The following is a 17189-nucleotide window of genomic DNA, read 5'->3' on the forward strand; positions in this document are numbered from 1 at the left end:
GGTTTTTATTCTTTCTTTCGTTTTACTTTGAATTAATCGTGCTGTTCTCCTAACATTTGAAATGGCGTTTAACCTGCTAATTTTCAGCCTTTTTTCTTTTCCCACATTTGTCTTGAAGGATTTTCATTTCCTTTGTAGGAGTGTTGCGTGGCTTACATAAGATAATAAACATAGCGTGCTGTAAGTGCTCAGTATGTTAACTATGAATGCTGGTGTTGATTTTGATTATTCTTAATCAAAGGCCTTAATGACACAGAAAGAATTGTTGGGAGAAGCCTGGATCGATTATGCATTGGTTTTCTATTGCTACCATGACAAACAATTTCAGACTCAGTGGTTTAAAACAACACAGATTTATTATCTGATAGGTCTGGAGGTTAGAAATCCAAAATGGGTGTCACTGGGCTAATATCAAGGTGTGTCAGCAGGGCTGCATTCTTTCTGGAAGCTCCAGGGGACAATCCATTTTCCTTCCATTTTCTAGTTTTGAGAGGCTATTTGCATTCCTTGACTCTGGGCCCTTCCTTCTTCAAAGTCAGCAAATTAGCAACTTCAAATCTCTCTCTGCCCTGACCTCCTGCCCCTCCTCTCTATCCTGCCCCCTCTTCCACTTTAAAGGATTGGACTCACCCAGATATCCCAGGATAATTTCCTTATTTAAGGTCAGCTGATCCACAGCTTTTATTCCAACTGCAACCTTAATTCCCCCTTGCCATGCAACATCATATTCACAGGGACCGGGGATTACGACTTGCAAGTCTTTGGGGAGGTGTTATTATTCTGCCTATCACAAATTACTATTGAGATGAATAAGGAGTTATTCATCTCTCTTATATGAAGAGCGGTGGATGCCCAAGCTGTCTGGGGCTCCAGAGTTATAATGGGCCAAACTCCTTTTGTATCATTACTCCATCATCAACATGTAGCTTCCTCCTCATGGTCCACAATGACTGCTTGACCTCCATCCTTCACATCCACATCCCAGACAACAGCTGAAGAATAGGAAAGATGGACAGAAGAAGGAGATGCCTTACCCTTTAAGAGCCCTTCTCAGAAGTGCCACATGATACTGCTGTCTACATCAAACTTAGCTACAGGTGGCACACGATGACACAAGAATCTGAGCCTTGACTCAGGTTAGCCATATACCTGGTGAAAAGTCAAGTCTACGACTTGGGTGTCATGAAGCTCAGGTGAGAGGCAGGTTAAGGGATGACACCGATATCCGGGGTGGGGCGGGGGGAATCCAGCCTTTCCAGAACTTGAGCATGGTAGAGAGAAGGTTGTCTATGGGAGGCTGATAATGACCTCCAAAGATAGCCAGGTCCTAGTCATGGGACTTGTGCATATGAGCTTGTTTGGCAAATGAGACTTTGCAGATGTAACTGAGTGAAGGATCTTGAGATGGAGAGATTGTCCTGGATTATCTGGGTTAACCCTAAATGGAAATGCATACCCTTATAAGAGGGAGTCCAAGGGACGTTAGCTTACAGAGGAGAAGGAGATGTGATTATGGAGGCAGAGATCAGAGTGGTGGGCTTCTGAGACAGAGGAGGGGGCCACAAGCCCAGGAATGCAGGTGGCCACTAGAAGCTGAAAAAGGCCAGGACACAGATTCTTCCCTGTATCCTCTCTAAAGAATCAGCCATGCCTACACCTTGATGTTCACCCTCGAAGGCTCATTTGGGCCTTCCAACCTCCATAACTTTAAGAGAATACATTTGTGTTGTCGTAAGCCCCGGGGTTTGTGGTAATCTGTTACAGCAGCCATAGGAAATGAAGAATATGACTTTACCCACATTCCCTAGGAGATGCGATTGGTTTAGGAGATTTCCCTGAGAAATTAGGGGTTGGCTAAAGTCTTACAGAGAACCAAGGTGATTATGGATCCAGAAATTCTACTTCTGAGTATTTACGCCCCAAAAAAGAAAGCACTAGTTTGAAAAGATATCTACACCCTCATATTCATTGCAACATTATTTACATAGCCAAGATATGGAAACAACCTAAGTGTTTATTGATGGATAAAGAAGATGTGGAACATATATTTAATAGAATACTATTCATCTATAAAAAAGAATAAAATCTCACCATTGATGACAACATGAGTGGACCTTGAGGGCCTTACGCTAAGTGAAATGAGTCAGACAGACAAAGACAAATATTGTATGATCTCACTTATATGTGGAATTTAAAAAACAAAAACAAGCAAACAAATGAAAATCACACTCATACATACAGACAACAGATTGGTGAGGGGTGGGGAAAATGGTTGAAGGGGGCCTAAAGGTACAAATTTCCAGTTATAAAATAAATAGATCCTGGGGGGTCCATGTACGGCATGGTGATCATAGTTAATACTGTATTAGATATTTAAAGGTTGCTAAGAGAATGGATCTTAAAAATGATAATCACAAGACAAATTCTTTTGTAACTATGCGTGGTGATGGATGTTAACTAGACTTATTGTGGTGATCATTTTGCAACACATACAAATATTGAATCATTATGTCGTATACTTGAAACTAATATAATGTTCTATGTCAATTATATGTTTAAAAAGGCAGTTATGGGGGACTGGGGAGGAGACTTCCAGAAGGCAAGGGATGGATTAGATTGACTGGTATCGACACACTCAAAAGTGGTAATGGTAATAGTAGTAAAAACAATGATAGTAGTAGTAATCAAAGTACTACCAAGAACAGCTACCACTTGTTGAGCCCTTAATATGTGCTAGATTGTCTGCCAAGGGGCTTACATGCACATTCTCATTTATTCTTCAGGGCCACACAATGGGACAGTGACAATGAGCCTGTCGGTTAGGACAGGCTGCGTTTTGCTGCAGTAATGAACAGCTCTCAGGGGCTTAAACCCACAGAGGTTGATTTCTTTCTCATACCACATGCTCCTCACAGGTTACTTTGGGGCTCTGCTTGTCCTTGTCCTCACTCAGGTTGACATAACAGCCAATACCTGGATCATTGTCAATCTCTGCTCATGGGCACAAGCAGGCGAAGCCTGCACTGGCCCTTAAAGCATTGGCCCGGAAGTGACACATGTCATACCACTCACATTTGTGGGGGACGGGACAAGTGCAAACTTTACGAAGTAGATAAAAAACATTGCCCTTATAGGAATTGCATTCCAGGTGGTGAGACAGGCAATAAACAAAATAAAATAAGTAAAATGATTGAATGCTACGCAGAGGTACGTGCTACGAAGAGGAGCGAAGCAGGCAAAGAGGATGGAGGAGGGCAGGAGCAATTCTGAGTGGAGTGGCCAAGGAGGCCTCAGGAAGAGCCATCTGAGTAGAGACTGGAGATGGGGAAGGAGGGAGTCATGGCGATACTGGGGGCCAGCACGCCAGGCGGTGCCAACAGCCAGTTCAAAGGAACATTTGAGGAATGCCAAAGAGTTTGTGTATCCAGAGTGGAGAGGTGGGAGGAGAGGGGAAGAGATGGGGTCAGAGAGGTCACAGGTGGAAGTCATGGGAGCCTTATATATGGACTTTGGCCTTTGCCCTGACTGGGATGGTGGCAAGAGAGAACTTTGAGCACAGGAGGAACCTGATCTAGCTCGAGTTTTCACAGGGTCCCTCTGGCTGTGTATGGGGACCAGACTGGGGGTTTGGGGCAGGAGTGGGGAGCCCAGGGAAGAGGCTCCTGCCATGGTCCAGGTAGGAGAGAGTGGACAGGACCAAGGTGGGAGCAGTGGACAAGGTGAAAAATGGTCAGATTCAGCATTTATTTGGAGACCTGAAGAAAAGAAAAAGCCTGAATAAGAAGGAACTCCACCTGTCTGACAGCCCTGAGCTGGGACATCAGTCTTCTGCGGCCTTTAGACTCCAACTGAAACATTGACCCCTTGGGTCTTGAGCCTCCTCGTGTTCAGACTGGAGCTTACAGCATGGGCTCTCCTCACTCTCAGGCCTTTGGACATGGGCCAGACCAGCCGGTTGGCAATCCTGGTCTCCAACCTGCCAGCCAAAGACCCGGGACTTAGCCTCATGACTTCATGAACCAATTCCTCATAATCAAGCTCTCGCTCTCATACAGGTAGATACGTAACGGACTGATATAGATATGTAGACGTATCTCCTGTTGGTTCTGTTTCTCTGGAGGCAGAGAAATGGTGCTATAGCTAGAAGGGATGTGGAGTTGAGATAAATTTCTTTAACAGAAAGTATAGAAATACACAGAGGAAAATTACGATGAAAAATAAGAGGGAGAATTGTGTAGGGTGCTCTTGCGTGAGAAAGGAGTGGGATCCAGGGTCCTAGTAAAGAAGTTAGACTTAGAAAGGAGGACGCAGCGTGCCTAGGCCCAGGTGCTGGTGGGTGAGCAGATGTGGTAATGGGAACATGTGGGATTTCTCTTCTATTGCTTCTGTGTTTTCAGTGGAATAAGCAAAGCCATCTGTGAGAGTGAGCATAGGGGAGGGGGAGTTGGGGATTCAGGGAGAGAGGAGACAACATGAAATAGCTGTTGGAGGACTATAATAGACAATGGAGGCCTGAAAGAACTTCAGTTTTGATTTTTTTTAAAAAAATCTGTCTTTTGCTGTGGCCCGAGCCTCCAGGGGAAATGGACCTCAGCCTCACTCCATGAAGCGGGCCATCTTCAGCCGAGCCCCTCCTAGTTGCCCCATGTCCCTTGCCAGTGAATCATCTAGGCTGAGGCACAGGACACAGTTCTGACCAATGGGATCATCATTCATTTTTTTTAGTGAATATTGACTGAGCACTTACTATGTGCTGGGGGCACTGTTTTGGGTGGCAGGGACACAAAATTGAAAAACAAACAAGAATCTCTGCCCTGTAGCAGAGAAAGAGACAGGTAACAAATAACAATATAAATAAGCTAATTTATGCTATGTTAGAAGGTGTTACGTGCGATGGGGGACAAGTGGAGCAGGGTAGGGGATATGAGGGGAATGAGGGGGCTGCCATTGTTAGTGAGATGTTAGTGTGGGCTTAAAGGGAAGTCTGCTGGGGGCATCCTGGGGAAAGTTTTCCTCAGTGGAAAAAAAAAAAGACACACGGTGAGATACTGTTTCTTTTCTTTCTCTGGACATTGCCAGAGAATGTAATGTCTGGAACTACAGAAGCCACTTTGTGACCTTGAGGAGATCCAACTTGAGGATGAGGCTGAAATGCTGAAGACAGTCAGACTGAAAAGTGGGAAGAATCTGGACTATTGATAACATTAGTGTAACTTCCTGAATTAGCCAACTCCTGATCTATCTTATCCTCAGGCTTCTTATTCTATACGATTACAAATTCCTGATTGTTTAAGCAAGCTGAATTGGGGTTTTCCATTTCTTAAAGAAAAAAAATTATTATACATATTTGTATTTCAAACACAATAGGACACTTCTGTTTGTTCTACAACCATATATGATGTGACAATATTTTATTTGAAAAATAAAAAACAAGCCTTAAGTGCTGAAGATGTTAACAGGGTCCCAGGAATGCAAGAAATCACCCTGCTCTCGCAGACAGTGGGGCGCAGAACTGGAGAGCGGTTCACTGGTGCTGCTTTCTCAGCTCTGTAGACGAGCTCTTCCAAGGAGGGTTTCCATTAACAAATCTCTTTCTATGGATCATTATTCAAAAGGTGGCAAAGAAACCTTTAGGACAAAGTCTTCATTGCTATTGGCTTACCTGGATCTGACCATGAGCTGGTTTCTGTGCACAAGAATTAAGCTAATTTGTCCTCATTCTTGAAATCAGAATTTAAGATGTGTTAGACTGCCTTCTCATTCAAAATATCTTCTCTTCCGAAGTGAGGAATCCATTTCTTGGGGGAAATTATAAATCGCTGCCATATCAACCTCAGCCTTGGCTGCGTCACTTGCCTAGACCAATAAAATGGGAGTAGAAGTGAAGTGGTGTGAATCATTTCAGGGCAGAAGCTCTAAGAGCCGGTGCATAGTCCATCATGCGCTCTTATCTCCCTACTCTAACACCAGAAATATTCTAGGGCTGCGCCTTCATCTTGGATTCCACGAGGAGCTGAGACTCAGCCTCCCCAAGACGGTCATTGCATGAGTGAGCAATAAACCTTTGTTGTTATAAGCCGCAGAAATGTAAGGGTCATTTGTTACCATAGTGTAATTCAGCCCAAGTGGACTGATACAAGGGTAATCAGAGAGAAGGGGTTGGTCTCTAGCTTCAGGTTATCCACAGGGATGTCTGAGATAACCTGAGAGAGTATAATGAGGGAAAAGAGGAGAGAGTCTAGGACAGAACTCTGAGAAGCTCCAGTATTTAAGAGGTGGGAAGCAGAAAGAGAACCAGAAAATATGACTGAGAAGAAGCAGCCAGAAGCTGAAGAGAGACAAAGAGAGCGTGACATCACAAAAGTCGAAGTGAGAGAGTTACAAGGAGTTGGGGAGGAAAGGGTTAGATGCTGCTGAGAGGTCTTCTGGAGAAGCAGTCATAGAATCTAGCTATGAAGAGATGGGTTGCACGGAGCTCTGAGGGCAGAAGTCAACTGTTAGGGCCTTGGAGACTGGACAGGTAAGGAACTGGAGCCATTGGAGCCAGTGGGGAATAGGGATAGAAAAACAGTGGGAGAGAAGAGTATGGATTAAGAAAAAGATTTTATAAAAGAGGAGACTGCTGATGGGCAGGTGCTTGTAGAAAGGACATTTTGAAAAATAGAGAGGAGGAGAGGGGTGATTTAAGGAGGAATGACATGATCAGGCACTGGCCCAAGTTAGGAAGAAAGGCGGCTCATTTGTGGTGACGGGGTAGCAAAGGGAAGGTGGGACAGGTGATGCAGATGATGAGGCATTTCTACCTGGCGCTTTCTGTGGGGGGAAGGGATGTGATGGAGCCGTGGGTATGAGGAAGCAGAGAAGATCTGAAAGACCTGCAGTGGAACTTTGAGGACACAGGTATTTGAAGAGATGGCGATGTCACAGAGATGCGGTAGGCAGAAGTGCCTGGTCCCTTGGATTGCAGCCCCAGGTTACTCATCTTCCCATCGCCCTCCATGGATACTGCATATAAGAACACCTTGAAACTTCATATCAATGACGATCCTGGAGAGTGGTGGAAGCAAAGCAATCCCATACCACCAGAATTCTTCAATTTCAAAGGAAACTTACATTTCATTTCCATGAGTATCATTAAGGATGCTTTTGGCTGCAAGTAACAGAAAGCCTTAACTCAACTGGCTTGAAAATTGAGATAAATCAATTATCTCGCACAAAGATAATTAATGTATACAGACACAAAACTCCTTAACAAAATATTAACACATAGAATTCAGCAATAGATCAAAAGAATTATACACCATGACCCAATGGAGTTAATTTCAGGGATGCAAGGCTGGTTCAGTATTTTAAAACTAATCGACATAATTCACCAAAACAAGCTAAAGAAGAAAAATCACATGCTTATGTTAATCGACACAGAAAAAGCATTTGCCAAACTTCAACATCTATTCGTGTTAAAAAACAAACAAACAAACAAAAAAAAAACCTCTTAGAAAAATCAGAATGGAGGGGAAGTTCCTTAAATAAATAAAAAGCATCTACCAAACCCTACAGTTAACAGTACACTAAATGGTAAAAATGAATGGTTTTCTCCTAAGATCGAGAATAAGGCAAAGGTGTCCTCTCTCGCCATTTTTATTCAACATAGTTCTGCACTTCTATACAGTGCAATAAGGCAAGAAAAGGAAATAAAAGACATATAGATTGGAATAGAAGAAATGAAACTATAGCTGACACAGAGAACAGCGCCCGCAATGAAACTCAAATAACCTATTGGTGACAACTCTCTTTGTGACATTCCTCTCAGCAGATTTCCACCCCAGTAGTCACCCCAGGTTTACAACCACAGTTAGGTTTGGTTTAGATGAATGAATCACAAACATACAGTTGATACACATCCTTAGAAATACCGATACAGACCTTAGGTTCATGATAAAGCCATTGCCCACCGACAATGACCTCACCCAGCCACAGCCTCCTCCAGACCTCTTATTACTTGGTATAACAACTGTGTGTGATGTTTAAGTGACTTGCAATGAAATGTTCCATTACTTGTAACTGGAAGCATCCTTAGGATGCTTCTTTTCACTACTCATCTGTTCTTTCTTTTGTATTCTCTTCCTCTCTCTCTCTCTCTCTCTCTCTCTCTCTCTCTCTCTCTCTCTCTCCCCCCTTACCCCTCCTCTCTCTTTCCCGCCTTCCTTGTCCCCTCTCCTGCCACCCTCCTTTCTCCTTTTCTCTCCCTCCCCAACTCATACATACACAGTTACAGGGCCACAGTCATGCAGTCTGTCATTTATACAGTAGCATATAAAGTCAGTGTCACAGGCAAATTGTTTATTTTCACACATTGTATCAAAAGTGTAAAAATAAACATCTTTGGGGGTTTCATAAACAAATAGAAATCTGGAGGCAATAATGTAGGGGAAGTAGTTGGTGCATAAATGATATCTAAGGTGCTGGGACAGGTTGCAGGTAGGTCTCAGGGGTCAGACACACAGGTCTCCACTGGCAACACAGTTCAGGTCCAAGATGAGGAGGCGGAAGAGGATGAACGTGACAGAGGCTTCGAGGCAGCCTTGGGACTCCTGTGGGGAGAAAGAGACAGCTCAGTGACTCCATTGACTGGGCTCCCAGTTGTCCCCAGACATGAGTTTCTTCTTCCCAGCAATGCACCTTTGTCTCGGCCTCCTGGATCCTGTGCAGCCAGTGGCGGAGGTGGCCCTGGGGCCTGGGGCCTGGCGTGGGCTGAGCTGGGACCTGTGGGCAGAGGAGGGTGGTGTGTGAGGTGGGGCCTGGGACAGAGGGGCACGTTCGTTCGTGGCTCAGAGCCCACACACATGGCCTGGCGCCCCCATCACTCACACAGGCCTGGAGTTTGGCAAGGATGTGGCGCAGCATGCTGAGGGGCTGCTCCAGGATGTCCCCCAGGGTCGAGTTGGCCACAGTCTCCAGGACCTTGAGCGTCAGAGCCAGCTCAGCCTCCAAAGCCACGGGGCGCTCCCACACCTGAGGAGGGGAGACAGGACACAGGTGAGAGCTGTACATGAGAGAGAACAGGACCTGAGGGACTGGAGACGAGGACCAAGGAGGGCGCAGGTGAAAGTGAAAGTCAGGGGACAGGTGAGAGGGCACAGCCCATGTGGGCAGAGGAGGGGAACGGGTCAGGGGGACCGGCGGGGAGGGCGAGGAGAAAGGGACAAGGGAGAGGGGAAGGCGAAGGGGCTGCCTGAGGCGGCGCAGGAGCGGGACCAGCTGAGGGCAGGGCTGGGCCTGACTCTCCCAACTCACCTGCAGCTGCTTGAGGTCCCGGTCCGGGGGAATGGGCGGGAGCTGCAGCTCCAGTTCTTCAGCAGGAGGGACTCTTCCTAGGGAGCAAGGGCAGAGGTCAGCCCGCAGCGGGAGGGCTGGACGAGGTTAGACCACCAGGTTAGACCACCGCGGTGGGATCCGGTAATGGCTGACAGCAGCAGGAGGGGAGGTCAACTGCCAGAGGGTGGTAGAGGCATCTCCACTGCAGGAGCACAGTCAGCCCACTGCTGCGAGAGCTGCAGGTACCCACGCGGAAGGCCAGAGGTCAGCCCACAGCTGGCGGAGTGTCAGGGAGACTCATGAATGTGCCTTTCACCCTCTTAAGACCCTTCACCGGGCTTCACTTCTGGCTCCTAAGCCTCTTTCACCAAAAGGAGGATGCATATCTGCCCCCTACTTCGCCGCCGGGCCCCGTCTCACCTGGATCTCTGGCCTCAGCCTCCCTGACTGTGTCTGGGATGTAATTCTTGTCTCAGCTCTGGATAGATGAGGTCTAAGGCGAGTTTGGCATGGGACTAGGGGTGGCCTGGGTGAGGAGCTAGGAGCTGGGTGGGGCCGGGTGTATTTGGGAAAAAGAAACTGATGAGGAAAGTGACTTCCTGAGCAGGACAACCCTCAGAGCTGAGTAGATTCAGCCCCACAAAATGGATTGTAGGAGCCCCAATGGGGTGGGCATGAGGTGGGGGGCTCATGTCTCTGCAGGTTGCCAAAATGTGGCAGGGGATTGTAACAGATACCTAGAAAAGTATTTCCACGAGGGGGTTGGAGGCTCCCAGAGGAAGCTGCTTGGGGGCGGGGAGCCAGCCCACAGAGGGTGCCCCTGTTGGGTGGGAAGAGGAAGTCAGTAAGGCCAAGACAGCAGAGCATAAAGAAAAGGGCAGGCCTCCTCACCCTCCCCTCGCCACCTGCCACCAGCACGAGCTGGGCGAAGGGTCTGCTCAGGACTTTAGGTATAGCTGAGGTCTTCGAATTGATTGTACAATTGAGGTTAAAATTGACTGGAACCTCCATTCATTCATTCGGTCAATCATTGATTCTAGAATGCATTTATTGAGCAACTACTGTAGGCCAGCACTGTTCTAGGCCCTGAGGATCCAGTAGTGAACAAAACCCACAAACTTCCCTGACCTCTATGGAGCTAACATTTCAGTGGGAGGGCCAGACAATAAGAAAATAATAAACTAAATATATATGATGTCAGCTATTAAGAAGTGCTCTGCAGAAAGATTAAACTGGAGATGGAGTCAGGTGTTCAGAGAAGATGTTACATGCTATAAGACAGTTGGAGAAGGTGACATCTGAGGGAACCATGAGGACATCTGGGGGAACAGCATCTCAGGCAGTGGGAACAGCAAGTGCAAAGTCAGTACAATGAAGAGATTCCCTCACCGGCACCTCCCTGTCCTGGAGGCTTTTCACATACAAGAGTGGTGAGTTCTCTGAGGTGGGTACCATGCTTTCTCCCACCTTGAAAATGAGAAAGCTGATGCTCTGAGAGGTTAAGGGACTTGCCAAGTTCACACAGAAGATGTGTGCCAAGGGCAGACGGTTTTGCCTGGCACCCAGGCCTAGCTCTGCATGTCCTACCTCAGAGTTGTTGAGTTAACTTGTCTGTGCCTTCTGTCACCTGACTCCTTCACCTGGAGAGTCCCCTGAGGGGATCTTGGGGCTGACTTTGCCTTGTCCACCAAAATCCTCTCACCCCTCCTTCCTCAGAACTAGAGATAGGGGCTAGTATGGGCCACCAAACCTAAGATGACATTTCCTGCATCCTGTGTAGTGGATGTGGCCAGTGACTACCTCCTCGCCTGCATCCAGGCCTTCAAACACGGGGCAAGTGGTCCTGCTCTCTTTCCCCTTCCCATAGACTGGAACTTGGACCTGACTGAGGTTCCACAGTACAAGTGAGGACAATGCCTTGGGCAGGGGTTCTGACCTGGCCTAAGAATTCAGGCAGGCCTGTGAACTTGGAAGAGCAGAGAAAGCATCTTTATTTTCACTAATACTTATCTAAGTTTGACATTTCTTCTCTGTATTAGTTGTGCTGTAAAAATTACCACAAACTCAGTGACTTAAAGCAATACAAATTTTCCATCACCCAATGACCAGATAAACAAAATATGGTAGTATACATGCAATGGGATATTATTCATCCTTAAAAAGAAAGGAAATCCTGACACCTGCTATAACATAAATGAAATTTAGGACATTATGTAAGTGAAATAAGTCTATCACGAAAAGACAAATATGGTATGATACCACTTATAAAAGGTCCTAGAGTAGGAAAATTCATAAAGACAGAAAATAGGATGGTGGTTGCTGGTGGCTGGGGGAGGAGAGGTGGGGAGTTACTGAGTACTGTGATTCGGTCCCACAAGATGAAAAAGTTCTGGTAGTCGGTTGTACAACGATGTGAATACACTTAACGCTACTTAACTGTGCACTTAAAAACGGCTAAGATAGTAAATTTTACATGCATTTTTCACAATTAAAGGTAAAAAATTACCTAACAAAAAGAACAAAATGAAAACACTCCACAAATTTATACGGCTACACTTCTGGAGGTCAGAAGTCAAAAATCAAGGTGTCAGCTGGCTGGTTCCTTCTGGAAACTTCCAAGGATAATTCATTTCCTTGCCTTTTTGAGCTCCAAGACATCACCTCCATTCCTTAGTTTGTGTTTCCTTCCTCGCATAGCTCTGAGCTCTTGCTTCCAGTGTCACAGCTCAAGTAATGGACTCAGACCACCCCACCCCCCACTTCTTTCTAATAAGGAGCCCTGTGATTACAGTGGGTCCATCTGGACAACCCAGGACAATCTTCCCATCTTAAGATCCTTAGCTGCACCCACAAAGTCTCTTTTATCACATAAGGGGACCTATTTGCAGGCATTAGGAACAGCTTTGGGCGGCCATTATTCAGTCTACCACACATCTGCTACAAATGGAGGCAAAGAAATCACAGACATTTCCGTATTACGTTATTTTCTGGCAGGCATCTTAAAATATCAAGTATGCTCTCCTCTACTTTTAAGTTATACAACCTATTAAAGCTGCCATGAGTGGCTTTTTATTTAATGCATTAATGAAGAAGCACAAAAATTACCATATCACAGTTTTAAAAAATATTTTGATAACTGTCTGACAATAAAAATTGGATTCCTTTGTCCTGTGTATTTTCTTTTATTCTGAGACACTTTGCCAGGCTGCCATGAGGTCAATGCATGAAAATGGTTAGAGCGAGAATGCCTGCTCTAGGGGATTGTGGAGCAAAAGACTGGGTCCCCGGCTGGCTGAGGAGAGCTGTCCTGCCCCTTGGGCCTCCGCCTTGGGACCGTGAGGAGGTAGGAACTTACACTTCTGTGTTTTTTCCCACCAATTTTGAGGGGCTCTTACAGCAGCTCAGCTTTACTTGAACCCTACTCAGCATAGCTCGACTGGTTTGCATTGTTCTCACATTTGGGGGCAGATCCAGGATTAGCAGAGCTTGAAGCTTCCACAATTCAGGGACTCCTTTTAAGAAACAAAATGGAAAAATATTTTAGTTCGCTTATTTTACAAAAATATACAACTATGTGAAGACATTGGTCAGGCCCCATCCCAGACCTGGGAAGGGCCACGCGAAGGGAGACCTGGAAGCTTAAGCTGGGCCGTGGATTCGGATCCCCACCCAGATCCCATACAGTTAACACACAAGTGTTCAGGACACACACACTCATGCCCCAGCTGCTGGGAGTGCTGGCTGCTGATGGCTCCAAGCTGCACCCCTCATGGGGGAAGTGCTGGCAGTTGCAGGGAAATGTCTTGTCCCAAAATTAGCCCCCCTCTCAGGGCGCTGCCCTTGGCCAACGGTTGGCTAACATAGAGATAGCAAAGCCTGGGCCCCTCGCAGCTGCAGTGCTCGCTGCAGGATGGGCTAACTTGTCTGTTGCAGTTGCATTGCTTCCCACAATCCTGCCTTCCTTGTGTTCTTATAGGGGCATCTCCTGAGACCTGCTCCCAGTAACCCTTTTGATTGCAATTCTGTCTCAGTGTTTCCGGCAAATCTAATAATCTAAGGCCATTCGTGTCACAAGTGGTCCTAACAAGCTGACTCTGCAACAGGCTTTTGGCACGGGCTCACTTGCTGCCTGGCTGGCAATGGGGACCCCATTCCTGGTGGCAGGTGGAACACGGCCATACTTAGCCATGCAATAGTTAAAATGTTTACCTGTGGTGAACGGGGATGAGATGCCGGTGAAAGAGCCAGTGCAATATCACTCCAATTCAAAGCAGAACTTGAAGGCCAGAGTCCACCTAAGCGACAGATAAAGCAGAAAAACAGGCTCGGGAGATCTTCCTAGGAATTTGAGGCTTCAAGGAAGGTCGAATACCCAGGCCTACAAGTCCCTGTGCCATGTGGGACTGAGAGACTTTCAATGGGCATATCTGAGCCGATGCAGAGAGAAGCCTGAAGATCATCAAAGACCTCAAGTGGGACAAGTGTTCATAAAGACAACTGGATTAGTTTCCTGCGGCTGCTTTAGCAAACACTACTAACTTTGTGGCTTTAATGACGGAAATTTATTTTCTCACGGTTCTGAAGATCCGAATCTGAAATTAGTAACACTGGGCTCAAATCAAGGTGTCAGCAGGCCCACGCTCCTGGAGAATCCGTTCCTTGTCTCTTCCGGTCTCTGGTGGCTGCCGGCATTTTGTGGCTTGTGGCCACATCACTCTATCTCCACGTCTCTTCCTGCCATCTCCACGTCACACTCTCCTCTATGTGAACGATCCAGGAACAGAGGGCAGACGCCCTAATAAAAAAAATTATGGTCCCTTGACTGTTCGTAAACCTGAGTCGATTTTCAGATTCCCAACTCCAAGCCCCCTGTAAGGAATGACGCTGCAATGCCACAGCGAGCATGTTCATTGGTGACTCCCCAGTCCTTCCCCAGAGGGGCCCGTGACCCATGGCGTGCCGAAGCAGGTTTGTACCAACCCATGAGAGCTGATTGTTAAATTGTCAGGAATTTTTTAAGTCAATTGTTAAACAAAGTATTAAAAATTAAATTATAGATGCTCACCATGTAAGATTATATTAAAACAAAAGTAATATTACTTATAAGTCACTTCCTGATTATTTTATCACACTTTCTTACTATCTGTGCTCTTGAGGTTGTGTCTTGTGGGTCAAATCGTGTCCCCCCAAAAAGCTATGTTGGAGCCCTAACCCCCAGTACTCAGAATGCGAACTTATTTGGAAATAGAGTTGTGGCAGATGTAATTAGTTAAGACGAGGTCCTTAGGGTGGGCCCTAATCTGATAGACTGGTGTGCTCACTTATGAAAGAGGAAGAAGACACACAGAGGGAGAGACACACAGGCAAAGCCAGTCATGTGACAACTGAGGCAGAGACTAGTGTGATGCAGAGAACTGTGGGCCACCACTGGAAGCTGGAAAAGGCAAGGCAGGAGTCTCCTGAACAGGATTCAGATGGAAACCCACACGGCCCTGTTGACACTTGGACTGTAGACAGACTTCTGGCCTCCAGAATCGTGAGACAATCAACTTTGATTGTGTTAAAGTCCCCAGTTTGTGGTCCTTCGCTATTACAGTGCCAGGGAAGGAAAACGTTTTGTCCGTTATACTGTCTAACGACGCCCTGCTGCCCGTGCTCAGAGACATCATGTTGGTGGTTGGTATCAGTCATGGTGGTGCCATTTACACCACACAGACTGGAAAGTGCCACAAGTCAGAGCTTACCTTCTCCGAGAGCCACTTGTTAAACACGTAGTGAGAAGCCGCTGCCAACACCAAGTTCCTCAGGTAACAAACGGCACACTGGGGAAAGGTGGGTGACTGTTGAACACAGGGTCTGGATTAATATTGATGCTGGGAACACAGAGTGCCATTCTGGCCCTTCTGCTTGAGGGCAGGGGGACACATGGAAGCAGGTGATAAATGGGGTCCCGACCCAGGTCTGGCTCACAGAGCTGTTATAATGGGGAAAGGCCAAATCGAAGCCTTTGAGACTGGCCCCTTCCCATCCCGGCCATCGTGATTTTTAAAAAATTGCCTCCTCTCAGAGGTTATGGGAGAGATTAGTGCCATCCTCAAAGACACGAAGGATGCACAGGTGGTGTTCTCTGTCATGTTCACTCATCTGGCCCCTTCAAAAATTGCATAGATCTTGGTGGATGACAGTGGATGTGCAAATCTAACCAAGTAGTAGCCTAAATTACAGCCGCCATGCTGGACGTGGTATCTTTTCCAGAGAGGATTCACACAGCCTCACTGTGTGCTGTGTGGCCATTGATTTGAAGAATGCAATCTCTCTGTCCCCACCAGTAAGGAGGATCAGAAGCAGTTCACCTTTACTCAGGATGGCCAAGATGCACATTCAGAATCTGGCCCCAGGGTTATGTTGGCAGTCCTTCCCTCTGTCATAGTATTAACTGCAAGGACCTGGACCATCTGGACCGTCCACAGATCTTTACATTGGCTCGCTCCTCAATGGCAACATGCTAATCAGATTGTATGAGAAAGTAGTGATGACTACATTGAAAGACATGCTCCAGAGGTTGGGAGAGAAACTTTTCAAAGACTTAGGCACCTGCTCAATGCGTGAAGACGATTTTAGGCATCCAATGGTCTGAGGTATGTCAGGACACCTCCTCCAAAATAAACTTATTGCGACTTACTCCTCACACCCTGAAGACAAAGGCATAAGGCTTGCTAGCCATCTCTGGGTTATGCAGACACTATATTCCACACTTGGGAATAATGCTTCAAGCCAGGAACGTGGAAAGGTGTCAGCTTTGAGTGGGGTAGAGAACAGAAAAGCACTCTGCAGCAGGTCCAGGCTGAGATGTGAGCAGCTCTATCACTTGAAGTATATGATCCCACACTCCTTATGGAACTACAGGCATCTGTAGTAAGGAAAGACCCCTTGCGGAGTATACAAACTTCAGTAGGAGAATCACAGTGCAGCCTGCTAGCATTCAAAGTCAGGGCATCTACAGCAAAATATACACTATTCTTAAAGCAGCACCTGGAGTGCTTCTGCATCATGGTAGAGAGGAAGCATTGGACCGTGAAGCATCAAGTGACCAGTTATGAGCTGTTCTACCCACTGAATCATAAGGTCAGTGAGGCCAAGAGGCCACGCATGGGAGGATGGGAGTGGTGCAGGATCCGGCACAGGCAGGGCCAGAGGACAAGTCAGCTTCATGAACAGGTGGTCCAAGCTTCCATGTCATCCACCACTGTTGCATCAGCGCCTAGTCCTCTGTTCACATCGATGGCCCCCTGGCAGGGAGTCCCTTATAAATGGCTGATGATGAAAGAAGGAGGCTAAGCTTGGTCCATGGATGGGTTGTTTCTGTATATGGGTATAAGAAGGAAATAGTTTTGTTTCACTACAGCTCAATTCAAGGGTGACCCTGAAAGGTGGCAGTGTGAGGAAATCATCCCAATGGGCAGAGCTCCAGGTGGTAGAGCCCATCATCCACCAGGTGGAAAACAAGTAGCCCAAGGTGACTATACATAAGCAGTGGCAAATGGTTGTGATACTTGGTCATCAGCCTGAAATTAGCCTGAAAAAGATGAGATGATTACAGATGAAGATATTGGCATAGAGGTGTATGGGCGGACATATGTGAGTGGAGACTCGCTATAAAGATTTGTTTTTGCATGTCAGTGGATACCAGAGAGCATCGACTACTAAAGTGGCACTAATCAACCAAGGATAAATAATGACCTGCTCAGCTGACATTAGCCAGCCTCTATCATCAGCCTCCTGAGCTCTGGCACCTTGGGTACATGAATGGAACAGCCATGGTGACAGGAAGAAGGCCATGCATGGGGCCCAACAACCAGAGCTCTCATTCGCCA

General features: G+C 46.6%; 1 pseudogene; it reads right to left on the minus strand.

Moving 5' to 3' along the window:
• Positions 1-8215: 8215 nt before the first annotated feature.
• Positions 8216-16039, minus strand: LOC107520939 (annotated as a pseudogene).
• Positions 16040-17189: the final 1150 nt, after the last annotated feature.

The sequence above is a fragment of the Rousettus aegyptiacus genome, unplaced genomic scaffold (assembly GCF_014176215.1).
Source record: "Rousettus aegyptiacus isolate mRouAeg1 unplaced genomic scaffold, mRouAeg1.p scaffold_m13_p_14, whole genome shotgun sequence".
Classification (NCBI taxonomy): Eukaryota; Metazoa; Chordata; class Mammalia; order Chiroptera; family Pteropodidae; genus Rousettus; species Rousettus aegyptiacus.